We start from the raw sequence: 13,133 nt of genomic DNA on the forward strand, positions 1-13,133 counted from the left end.
ACAAAGGGTTCGGCGTGCCTCTTCTCACACTGGGGTTTCTTCTTCCACCCGATGCGTGCACATAAAGCACTCAGCTTGCTTGGCGCTGAAAAAACAACTGGCACATCATATCTGACTGCAACCTTTTTCAGGTTATGGGCCACACGGTGCGTATTGGGGACCACTTGTGGTTGCCTTTTTTCAGGCTGGGTTTTGGTGTTTCTTCCTTTGCTTTTTTTGTAGCAGGGTCTCTGCTAAGGCAGACATAACAGAGCATGGGAAACCCGCTTTTTGGAGCCTGCCAATCTGAATGTTAAAACTGGCCTCAACCCTGTGAGCGCAGGACTTGGTTAGCACAGATTCCATGCAGAGAGAGGCGATGGCCCTCTTAACAGTCCTGGAATAGGCGGAACCATACGGCAACAATTCTTTCTTTGCTCTAGGGAAATACTTCCAGCAAACCTCGATATTAACATCAAGTGTTTAAATGGGCAGGTTTGCTGAATGTATTTGCTGAATGGTTTGCTGAGTGTATCAGTGATAGAGCATGGGAGCACTATAAGTCTTTGGAAAAGGGAAACCGGGTCTAATTTTGGCCCTTCACTGCAAAAAGTGCAAATGTGAGCCAGGGCTTGGTGGTATCACGATTCTAGGCAGGAGTGGCGATAAAGTGGCGCGTGAGGCACTCGAGGCCTTCCAGAACCTGCCTGCATAGAATCTTTTCTTTAATCAGCACTCGATTGATAGCAGCTACAGTTGAAGTGAAGTTTAGTGCCGCCTGTTCTTTTGTGTTAGTTGTTTAGGGGCTGCAGGGTTCTTTGTTGTTTATTGTTTTATGTTGCTGTTTTTTAATGGTTTTATTACTTTCTATTGTTTTTCGACTCTGCTTTTGCTATGATGTTTGTGACACTGCTTTGCTAAGATTTTCGCTGGGATTAGGCACGGCACGTTGTGACAATCTTAGATGAAAGCAGGTGCATACGGGCTTTGCAATCTCAGGTCTTTTCTTTGCCTTGACGGTTGATTGACAAGTTGGCGATTGAGTGATGATCATGTGATCCATCGAATAACAATTGGTAGTCCAGTCCTAACTTCTCGTTTTCCTGTGTTCGTCTGTTTTTTGGCTGGTGTTTTTTCCATCAACGCCAGGAGAAGCGCGATCAATCGCGTGCACAATGCAGCGCGCGCGCACGCGTGTAGTACACACACGCATGCGCGCGTACAGGGTTGCCAGGTTTGGCTACTTTGCGCCAAATTGGCTACTTTTGGGACCCCTTGGCGACAAAAATTTGAATTTGGCTACTTGGCTACTTTTTGGCTACATTTGAATTCGAAGGGAGGACTGAATAATAGGCCTATTTTTTCGCCAATGATCCCAGTGCATCTTTGCTGGAGTGCGTTAGAATGCCACACGTAACTCTGTTATTCTACGGTACCTGCCCTGTTGTTAAAAATGTACCTGTAATCATCTCCTAGACATAAAATACTTCTCGCTCCTGTGTTCACTTAATGCTCGCCGGACTTGTTCTCCTAGCCGAGACTCCGAAACTCTGGCTCTGCTATGCAATGCGGATATGTAGCTTCCTTAGAACTAGCAATAAGAAATGTCATATCTCTAGTCACTGAATGCACCTCAGGTAAACAGGGAAGTGTCTTGCTACTTATCTGATACACCTGTGTGCTCAGTTGACAACTGGTTCAAAGCGAGTTGATCAGCCGCACATGCCAGCCCGACAGCCACTTGTATGATGCTGAGAATTGCAGTCCTGATTGAAATTTTTCAAGGCACATGGTTTTTTTTTTTAGCCGATTAGTGGCGAGCGGGGAAGACCAAAAAGTTTTGAAACGTGATGACGAAGGATCTTCGTATCGCATAGCGATATAGAGCTGGGGAGCCATAAGTGGCTGAAAAGCAACCCATTTGACCTGAAAAACTTTGGCCAAGGCCGCGTGCTTTCTATGCCTTCAATACATATGAACTGCACGTGGCACGCGGCGATCAGTCTGTTTTGCAATAGAAAGCTGAAAAAAAGATTGCAGGAGAAAAACCGAACAAGAAATAGGCGCATATGAAATCATGCCCTTGTTTACAGAACAGTGAAAAAATTTCATAAGAGAAAGCCATGCATGCCATATTTAATGGGAATGCAAATTGTTATGAAAGTGGCTTAGGAACCCAAATTATTTCACCTCTGCAGAGAAGGAAAACTCTTCTGGTTACTTTCCCACACTTTCACTCCCTTTGAAATTCCTCGCGTGTTTCCGTGATCCTGTCCCATGATGTTCATGTATTTCCTTTCATTTGATTTGATGCTTTTATACTTCAGTTATTCGCATCCAGTGTTAACCTGCATTCGGCAAAAATTACAAATTTTTTGTGCTGCTTTTCTGCCACTTTGGCGCTTTTTTGGCTACTTTTGACACTCCGGCAGCACGTTGGCTACTTTTTGGCTACTTTTGCGATTTTTGTGGCGCTTTTTTGAGTTTAGGACCTGGCAACCCTGCACGCGTATGCACAGGCAAACAAAGGCGGTTACCGCGTAAAAACTAACCTCTTCATCGTCTTACCGCGTCCGCGGGTACCACAGAACAAGAAAGTATGCGCAGGAAGTCTTAAAACACAGACTGGTACGCGCTTGCCCTTAACACAGTCACCGACGCGAACGCCGGCGGAGGCAGCCGACGCTGTCGCCATTTATGCCGATTGCACCGTGAATAAGGACGTGACGCTTCGACCACCACGCAACATACCCAACCGCGAAATGTCGCAAAACCCTGCTACTACGACGGACTACAGCATCCACAGTGAGAAAAGCGCGCCCACACCACCGGCGAACGGATCGAGAACTCAGATCATGCATTGCGACAGAGGCGGTAGGCCTAACGCACGCCGGCTGGTGCGCAGCACTCCAGTGCTTGCTACTTGGAGAGGAATGACTCTTCAAGAAGCATGCACACAATCGAAATCAAGTTCGGATGTCTAGACACAGTGAAAGACCGGCGAGCAAACCAACATAGAAGAAACACCTACGTTTTACAACGGCGACAACAGCACGGTCAACAACCAACACTATACAGCGCAGATAGAGATATGCAGCCTCCCCTAACGACGGCGTCAGCCACTACCCACTTAGCCACCGCCACCGTCAAGCCTTCCCCTACGCCTTCCCACGCCTACAGAGTGTAGTAGATAAGGATTAGTGGGGCGACGGAAGCCCTGCGCAAGAGCGAAAAAACTAAAATCTCGGGCTGACGTGCGGCGGCGCTGCTGCCGCCTTGACGCTCGATGGCAAGCATCGCTGAACTGCTGTGCCGCTTCCAGGGTGACGACATCGCTCTCGACAGCTGCATGTTGGGTTCTACTCTACAGGTTGGCTGCACTGAGCGAAATGCGGCGCCGGCCCTGTTTCGACGAGAAAAGTGCCGCTAGCGCGTGGATATCTACAAATTTGGTGTCTTACCAAGACAGGGTGGTGGCAGATTTTTTGACGAGTGTGAAACGGAATTGATGATGATAGTAGTGAATTTTTATGGTGCAAGGGTACAGCGCACTGTAGCAAGGGCATCTGCGGCCCAAAAGCGCCATTGCATGATCACTACCTCCACATAGCCCAAAGCACGAATGTTATTTTGATAACAGTGTTAGTTGATGAAAAAGACGATGTGCAATGCGCAGCGCGAGAGTTGATCGGCTGCGGCGATAGCCTGTAAGGTATTTTCGTTTGCTCAAGGTGGGGTGAAGGACCCATTTCCCAAACATTTCACCCGGCCAGGGGAAGCTTGTACCCACTGTATCACCGGTGGGTACCCGGCGGCACCGCGGCACTGGGGATCGAACCCCGCACTTCCCGAATGCGAGGCGGATGCTCAACCACTAGTGGTGGTGGTGGAAAACGTTTATTTGCTCTATTTTACAGTTGTTTTTGCGGCTTCAGATGGAGTCTTCCATCTTCTCTTCAGAGTCGGTTCCCCTAGTCCAGGGCTCCGCTGAGGGTATACCTGCCCTGCGTGCACGTTTTACTATAGTCCTTGTTGGACTTTGAGGATGTCGCTGGATAGCATCCTCTCCCACTGTTCCACGCTCGGGTTTTCTATTATTGGTAGCTCGTCTGTTTTCTGGCAAGTCTCCACACCACCGGCACTCACTCTCGTACTGCGTGGGGTAGATTTTGCTTAGCATGTTTAAGCACGGGAATGTTCCCGTTTGTAGCTGTCGCCATGCTACGGCGTCTTCTCTGTTTAGTTGTTTGTGTGTGTGTGTGGGGGGGGGGGGGGGTATTTTTGTCTAGTAGTTTCGCATCTCTGTATAGCTTTGGGCTACCGGCTCGGGTTCCTCAGCGGGGTCGGGATTTTTGGATGCTCGGTTTGTTGCGTACCCTCGAGCTATCCTATCCGCCTCCTGATTTCCCGTAATGTCGGTATGTCCCGGCACCCAGACTATCGTGTGTTTGGCCTGGTTGTTTTCGGTTTTGCCATTTGAGCGGAGAATGCGGAGCGCGCTGCGGCTGATTCTGCCGTTTATGCAGTTGCGGCATGCAGCTTGTGAGTCGATCGGTAGCCCTCCGCTGCCGCTAGAGCCACGGCTGCCTCTTCGGTCTCGACTGCCATACAGTTCCGGATTGATGCGCTGGTGATTTCTTTTAGGTCCGAGTTGATCACCGTTGCCACTTTGCTTTTCTTGTGGTTTCTATCCTCAGTATATGTAGCGGCGTCTACGTACACTGTGTCGTTTCTAGTTGCCAGTGTTCGCTGCACTTACCCGGATCTTGCTTCTCTTCGCAACATAGTTAGGTTGGGGTCCATATTCTGTGGTATCGGTGCTACTTCGATGGTGTTTCTGTATTCGTCTGGTATCGTCTCCGTGCTTTGTGTCTCCTTTATCGTAGCTTCACCGCAGTATCTGCTCAGGAGTCTTCTGCCCGTTGCCGATAGTTTTAGTCTTTGGATTTGTGGTATTATTTGCGCTTCTTGGAGTGCTTCGAGACTGTTGTGTAGCCCCAGAACCAGTAGTTTGTCGGTTGATGTTGATTGTGGTAGGTGAAGCGCCGTCTTGAGGACTTTCCTCAGGATTGCGTCCGCTTGTTGCGTTTCGTATTTTGTGCAGTGGTAGTATGGGAGGCTGTATGTTACTTTGCTTACCACCAGGCTTCTGACCAGTTTTAGCGTGTCTGCCTCTTTCATGCCGTGTCTTTTCCTCGAGATCCTTGTTATCATGCGGGCTACTTGGTTGGTTGCTGTTTTAAGTATTGTTATGGTGTGGGTGCACCTTTGGTTCGATTGTATCCACATTCCTAATATCCTGACGAGTGTTTTTCCGGGATTAGTTGTCCCTCGAGTTGGACGTTTAGCCTCAAGTTTTCTTCCACGGGGACAGTGCGGTTCTTCTTGCCTTGCCATACTCTTAGGAGCTCGGACTTTTATGTCGAGCAGGCTAGTCCTCTTGCCTTGACATAGTCCTCTACGCATGTCGCGGCATCTTGTAGTCTTTCTTCCTTTTCCCCGAGTGAGCCTTTGGTTACCCATACGGTGATGTCGTCGGCGCACATGGCGTGTCGTACGTTTTCGATTTGCTCTAGTTGTTGGGCTAGCCCGATCATGGCAACGTTGAACAACCACTAGGCCACCGCTGCGGCGAATCGTAATTGGTTACACTGAAGTACCATCTTTCGCAGCTCATCTGCCGAGAAACTTGGCGCCTTGTGAACAGCCGTTACATTCGCAAAACGCGAGTAGCATTTCCGGTGCAGTCTGTTGATCCGGATGCTTTACATTTCGGTTACTTCTCCAACAATCCGGATGATTAATTTCGAGCTGCAGTTGCATATTCGTCCTGCTGTTATTCAGGCAGCTTCTTGTTCGCCATGAAATCAAGTTCGAGAGGAAAATTAAAAATTCTTTTTTTTTTTAGGAAAGGAAATGGCGCAGTAACTGCCTCACATATTTTGGTGGACACCCGAACCGCGCCGTAAGGGAAGGAATAAAGGAGGGAGTGAAAGAAAAAAGGAAGAAAGAGGCGCCGTAGTGGAGGTCTCCGGAATAATTTCGACCCCCTGGAGGCCTTTAACGTGCACTGACATCGCACAGCACACGGGCGCTTTTTGCGTTTCGCCTCCATCGAAACGCTGCCGCCGCGGTCGGTTTCGAACTCAGGTACTCCGGCTCAGTAGACGAGCGCCCTAACCACTGAGCCACAGTGGCGGGTGCGAGAGGTTGCCTTCAGTAATTTCTGTAATTTTGAGGATACAATATGAAAGTTGTGCATTATACCTCCGCCCCCCCCCCCCCCCCTCAAAAAAGAAAAATGTTCTGGAATGCAAGCGTTTTGCGTGAATTACCTCGCATACTTTGGAGTTGTCTGTCTGCTTCACGCCGTGTTCCTGACCTGCGATTTCCGCTTTTTCTGCGCGCCTTGTCCCGAGCAAATCGAAATAGCCGCTGTCCGTTTATAGAGTCCGCAGAACTCCTCGACGCAACAGCCACTCATAGCTTGATCTTGACTGCTGCATCACTCGCACAACACAAGCTCATTTCCAGCAGCGGGATCGATGGTGCCACGAACAGAACAAGGTCCCATCCGCTGACTCTTTAGTAGACTTCTCCTCGTTGTAAACGTGCCCTCAGAGGGGCGAAGCCCGATTGGCAAAACTGGCCACTTTCGCCTTGATTTTGCATTTTTCGAACGTTTCCCGCCGCCTCTCTTCTCCTGATTTCAACCATCTTGGTTCACACCGCACCTTCTGCACCACCCTGCCAGCTCCGATGACGTAGGCCGGGGAAGCTGTAATCGTCCCGCAGCTGTACAAAAAAATTCAGGGGAGCACTTTGTTGACCTAAAGTGCGGTGAGGCGAAAGCCTTTAGCGTGGTGTTGCTGCTTGTGTCACTGATTTATAGTTAAGATGTTAAGTACACAACTGCTTGTGAATCTTAAATGCTGGGGACACTGGAGGGCGTTTGGGATGGCATCCGTCTGATTCGACGCCTTTCTGCAAACTCTCTCCAGCGTCCTAGACAAGGAGAGCTACATATGCGTTGGCACGAAGTAGCGTAGCCATTAGCACGCTCGGCTTCGGAATGGAAGGATGGTGGTTCGAATCCCATTGTGCACAAAGATTTTGTTTCTGGTCTGACTAGAAAAAGCGTGACACCTCTGCTGACAACCATCTGCTGACAACCTTCTGTCGACAACGATGAGGCATTAAAGGTTCACGCCTTAATACCATGGGCGCGGTTCGGCATGCGGTCGGCGCTGTAGCATTTGGCGCCTTCAGCTGAAATGATGGCGCCAAGGCAAGGCGAGGTTTAAAACCTGCCAGGCCGCGTCAAAATTTGCGGAACCCTTTCTTCACAACCTGACGACAAAGACTTCTCCCAGTAAGGCAGCCGTATTATTTAGGTGCTCTCGCTGTATGAGCGGGTATACGTGAAGCTCTCGTCGCGGCATTTTGTTCAGTTTATTTATTTAATCATTATGCCACCAAGGCATTCTGCACCCTTCTAATTATTTGCGCCAGCTCGCGACGAATACCCTGGCGCCTCACCTATATTCTTTTAGCGCATCAGTAAGGAAAATAAATCGTGGTTACGTGACACCAATGAAAAGAGCGTTTTTTTCCCCAGTAGAGGCTTATTGTCCTTCCTTTGCGTACTGCTTAAAAAAAAAAAATCCCTACTGGGGGGGAAGTCTCCCTTCGTTGGCGTCACGCAGCCACATAAGTAAAAATTGTCGCGCGAGTTTTTGGGCAGGCATGTCGTGGAGCTTACATTTTTTTTTTATTTTTGCTTCTTTTGACGACAGCAGCGGGGGATTAGAGCTTGTGTGTCGCGTTCATTCGTCCATGTCTTTCTGCGCGCCTTACTTCGAACATGGTTTTCAAACTAGCCCAGACCCATACATTACTGAGAGATAAAAGAGCAACTTCAAGCCTTCGACTTCAGTGGGCACGGCGGACCGAGAGCGACCATGTGGCCTAACAGACCATTCTTCTGCCTTGTGCAGGTTAGTGCTTACTACAGCTCTGTTAAAAACGATAACCGTTGTCTTTTGGTCTTGCCGTGCCCACAGCAAGCTGTATTAATGGTGTAGGACGTGTACTGCGTATGCTTACTCCTCTTGAGCGTAGATATCGAGTTACTTCTGTTTGTTTATGGTTATGACTTTCCCAAATGAAGAGCTCGGTTTGCATTTCGTTTAGTCCTTGTTTTGCTCATATACTATTGCCCATAGAACAAGTGTTTTGAAATTATTATTTGCTATCTTCGTTCTGTACACTGATGTCATTTGTATGCCCCTCCTGCTTGGGCCGTAAAGGCCTGCAGTATTGAATAAATAAATAATAAAAATAAATCTATTGACTTGCCTGATGACTATCGAGTTAGGTGGCAAGCCAGCGTCTCTAGCCAACTGGAGCAGACGGTCGGCGGAAGCGAGGAAGGCGGCTGGTGTTGCTCCGTCTCCTCTTTGTGAGTTTAGCCAGGCGGGGGCAATGGGATTCATGCAAAGTGGTTATTAGGGGTTGATTTTGTGAGTCTTCTTTGTGAATCGGTCGCTCTTAATGATTTTTTTTTCAGGTCTTTAAAATAGAAAATAAACGTTTTTTTTAAATGAGGTTGAACGTCCCAAAGCGACTCAAACTGTGAGGAACGCCGTAGTGGAAAGCTCCGGATAATTTCAGCCACCTCGGTTCCTTTAACATGCGCTCTCATCGCACAGCACACGGGTCCAGCATATCCCCTCCATCGAAATGCGACCGCCGCAGCCGGCATCGAACCCGCGTCTATCGGGTCAGCAGTCGAGCACCATAACCAGCCGCCACGGCGGCTAAGTAAACGTTTTAGTTAAATTTGTCCTTGAATGAGGATACTCGCCAGCTACGAATCAGCAAGGTGTCATTGCATCGCTTCATCATTCTACGTATAGTCAACACCAACCACAGGGAAACGCAACCGTCTTTTTGTCGCGGAATTTGGTTTCAGACGTGCCTTCAGCTGTGCACCCTAGCAGCGCGGTAATGTACCGTTTGGAGAACAAATCTGCCACTACTGCGTGGAACCCTTCACATATGATGCAGTAATAAGTCAAATGGATCCCAGAGAATGTTGGGAAGGCGGGTCTTAACTATACGCGAAAATTGCTATATTTGTCAGGTAATCCTCCGGGCTGCTGGCATACAAAATTCGGCGACCCTATATAATATACTCTAAATTGCAACTACGAAGGAAGACCAAGTAACCACTGTCCTTTTTCAGTGCAACCGGTGTCTGGGGAACATAGCTATTCGTCATAAATCTTCTATTGTGTAGTCGGGGCGACTGCACCAGGCTTAAAACACACGCAAAGCTGCCAGAACATTACTGCCGCGAGTGAAACAACTATTAGGGGCTATTTAAAATTCAGACGCATTATTGCAGTCGCTGCGCACAGAAACCACGCATTACATGCAGAACGCGACCGGCGTGTGGAACCAGAACTATGTGGTTCTGGTGGAACCCAACATGCCACTGGGGGGGGAGACGGCGGCGCGGGGTGGTACAAAGGGTGTCCCCACCCTGAAAGCGGAAGCGAGCTGGCATCCAGGCACCTTACTTGGCGCTCCCATGGATCGCCCGAACGTGCTGCTGCACCATTATGCAGGGTGTCCACGCTAACTTTAGCCAAGGGTTAAAAAATAAAATATTTTAGGTAGGCCAGCCAAACCGCTTACTTACATCTACCAACCGGCTTGCGCATCATAGGCAATTTTTTGTTTTGCAATTAATTAATTATCAATTAAGATAATTTTTCTAAATGCGTAAATATGGACTTTAGACCGAAAATGTGAATAGAAAAGTTGGAGGGCACCTTCAGAAACCCCCATTCCATTGATTTGCGGAGAAGAAAACCTCACGTGTATCTTTTTTCCGAGCTCCAAAGAAAGCCCGCGAAATACAAAAAAAAAATTCACGTGACTAGCGCATTCGCGCGCCACGATTGTGCTGCTCTCAAACGTGGCTTGAGTGAACGAAATCAGCTGCTGGCAAGGCGCGACGATCTCAATGCGCCGGCAGGGGCGCCCGCGCGAGCCAGTCTGCAAGCGTGACGGTGCAAGTTGCAACGAACGCGCCGGGCATTGTATGACATGTCCAAAGGTGACAAACACAAATGTGACGAGTTTTATTCGCCACTGAGAGGCAGAGAAGATAGGCAAGTATTTTACTTATGTTCTTTTGCGTCTCAGTGGCGATTAAAACTCGTCGAATTTGTGTTTGTCACCTTTGGCCATGTCATAGCTCACAATGCCCGGCGCTTTCGTTGCAACTTGCACCGTCACGCTTGCAGACTGGCTCGCGCGGGCGCCGCAACCACCGTTGACATATCAGCCTGCCGGCTTAGGCTTAGGCTTAGACAAACTTTATTATATCAGATAATCAGGACGGCGACCTCGCCATCCCGTCCTTGTCAGACGGCCGAGATCCCTTGGGACCGAGCGGCTTCGAAGGCATATCTGATGGTCTCTTTTTGTTCTTGGAGGTCCTGGCTGCGTAGCAAAACCTCCCATGACTCCTTGCAATTCACTAAAGGTGTGGATTTGGCGCATGCCCACATCATATGGGCTAAGGTGGCTTGTTCTCCACAGGCCCTACATTTCCCGTCATTGAAGCCGGGCATGAACCTACTCAGCGTGGCTGGATTCGGAAAAAGTGCCCACCTGCAACTGCCGCCATGCTACTTCCTCCTTCTTGCTCAGCCTCTTGTGCGGTGCGGAGTATTCTCTTCGACTAAGCATGTATAACTGTGTGATATCGCGGAAAGAGTATAACCGCTCGTTTTTTGAAATGTGTCCATCCTCGGACGGAGTCGGTGAGATCGGCCGGAAGGTCAGTCCTCGGGCGAGCTCGTGGGCTCCCTCATTGCCTTGAAGGGTTTGGTGCGCAGGCGTCCAAAGCAAGAGGATTGGACTCTCAATTTTTCCGTTCGACAGTATGCGTGCTGCCGCTGCTGATATTCTGCCTAAATCAAAATTGCGTATCGCTTGCTTAGAGTCGCTGATGACCACCTTTATGTCTTTTTGTGTGAGCGCGAGCGCGATGGCCGCCTCTTCTGCCGTAGTGACCGTAGCTCTTCTGATTGTGCAGCTGCTTACTAACCGGGCGCCTTCCTTTGCGACCACCGCTACCTTCGCTGTTCGTCCGTGGTACTCCGCCGCATCAGTATACACGACGTCCTGGCGCCCTGCATATTTGCGATGCAACATTTCTGCCCTGTCTTTCCTACGTGCCTCATGAAAATCGGGATGCATATTCCGTGGCATAGGGGGGATTATTATTTTCTGCCTCACTTCAGCAGGAATTCCCACCTCAAGTTCTTTTGTCTGCGTGGGAGAATATCCCAGCTGCCTTAGGATATACCTACCCGTCTTCATGGTCGTTAATTGATTAAACTGCGCAGTGAGCGCAGCTTCTATAAGCTCGTCTATGGTATTTGATACTCCTAGGGACTGCAGTTTTTTTTGTCGGAGCCCATTGCTGAAGTCCCAGAGCTACCTTGACACTTTTTCTTATGATTAACTCTAAGCCCTTACGGTCGGAGGCGGTGAGTTTTAGATACGACACAGCAAACACAATCCTGCTTATTACAAAGGCTTGTAGTAGCCTAAGCAGATTGGCCTCCTTTACGCCTGCCTGCTTGTTGGCGACTCGTCGAATAAGCCTACTGGTGTGCTGCGCGCTACGTTGGATTCTTTCCAATGCTTGGGAGTTACATCTTGTCGACTGCACGTGTAGCCCCAGTATGCGCATGCAGTCCACCCGTGGGATTGCCTGTCCACCTCCTTAACAGTGGTGTTCAGATTTTCCTTCTTTTTCCGGGTTTGTGCCGTCATCACAAGGATTTCTGATTTTTCAGCAGAACACCGAAGTCCCTTACTTTGCAAGTAGTCTTCTATCGCATGCACCGCCGTCTGCAAAGCTTCCTCTATAAAGCCATCGCTTCCGTGGTTCATCCAGAGCGTGATGTCGTCCGCATAGATACTATGATGGAGTCCCTCTATCTCTACCAGCTTGCTTGGTAAGCCAATCATAGCTATGTTAAATAAGATGGGTGAGAGCACAGATCCCTGTGGTGTCCCACGGGCTCCAAGTCGAATCCCTTTCCGTATACAATTGCCAATGCTGATGTCAGCTGTTCTGTTCGTTAGAAAATCTTTAATATAACTGTAGGTTCGGCTTCCGACCCCTAGCGAAGTGAGGTTGTCCAGGATAGCGTCGTGGCGGACGTTATCAAAGGCCTTCGCCACATCAAGGCCTACCACTATTCTCGTGTATTTTGTTTGTGCCTCTATTATCTGATGTTTCAGCTGTAGCATGACATCGGTTACAGATAGCCCCGCTCGAAATCCTATCATCGTGTCGGGATACAGCTCGTTCTCTTCTAGAAATATGTTAAGGCGAGTTTGCACCACGTGCTCCATGAGCTTGCCCATGCATGACGTAAGCGAAATGGGCCTTAAATTTTCTAACCCCAATTTCTTCCCGGGTTTGGGTATACATACTACATTAGCTAACTTCCATTCATGTGGGATTGTGCCCTTTTCCCAACAGTCCTGCATGTATGCTGCCAGGTTACTTATCGACCTGTCATCTAAATTTAGAAGCATTTTGTTGCTGACCCGATCTAGGCCCGCTGCAGACTTCGTTTTTAACCTATTAATTTCGGCCCTGACTTCAGCTACGGTAATCGGGGCATCTAGTGTCTCATTTACCCGTCCACGGTATTCCGGGAGCTGGGTTGCTTGTGTCGAGGCAATATACCTAGCCTGAACCTCGTCCAGTAGTTGGTCGTCCGTTCCCGAGTAGTTGTGTATCGCTTTGTGAAGCTGTTGTTTTGCCGCCGCTTTGCTGCTGTCTGGGTCTATCAAGCGGCGAAACAACTGCCATGTTCGGGCAGTACCCATGTTGCGGTCTAAGTTATCGCACACGCTGTGCCAGTTCTGGCGTGTGAGCTCGAGCGCATATTGTTCGATCTCCATACTGAGTCCAGCAGCTATCTGCTTCCGCAGACGACTGGGATCATTTCCTAGTTGCGAGACGGTCCTCCAAGTTTTTCTTTTTGTGCCACATGTTTGCCAGCCGACGGTCTACCGCGCATGTGTTTTGCTCAGCCTCAATCTCATCGGTA

General features: G+C 49.1%; 2 protein-coding genes across 2 annotated transcripts in view; one reads left to right on the forward strand and one right to left on the reverse strand.

Moving 5' to 3' along the window:
• Positions 1-3,168, reverse strand: part of LOC149351649 (heterogeneous nuclear ribonucleoprotein F-like) — a 60,796-nt gene extending 57,628 nt beyond the window's left edge. Inside the window, exon 1 of the mRNA XM_089580984.1 lies at positions 3,011-3,168. The gene's annotated coding sequence lies outside the window, so the exon portion shown is untranslated. The remainder of the gene's footprint in view (positions 1-3,010) is intronic.
• Positions 1-13,133, forward strand: part of LOC149351650 (uncharacterized) — a 249,816-nt gene that overhangs the window by 50,777 nt on the left and 185,906 nt on the right. The window lies entirely within an intron of this gene.

This window comes from Amblyomma mixtum, chromosome 3 (assembly GCF_055824585.1).
Source record: "Amblyomma mixtum isolate Tamu chromosome 3, ASM5582458v1, whole genome shotgun sequence".
In the NCBI taxonomy this organism is placed as follows: Eukaryota; Metazoa; Arthropoda; class Arachnida; order Ixodida; family Ixodidae; genus Amblyomma; species Amblyomma mixtum.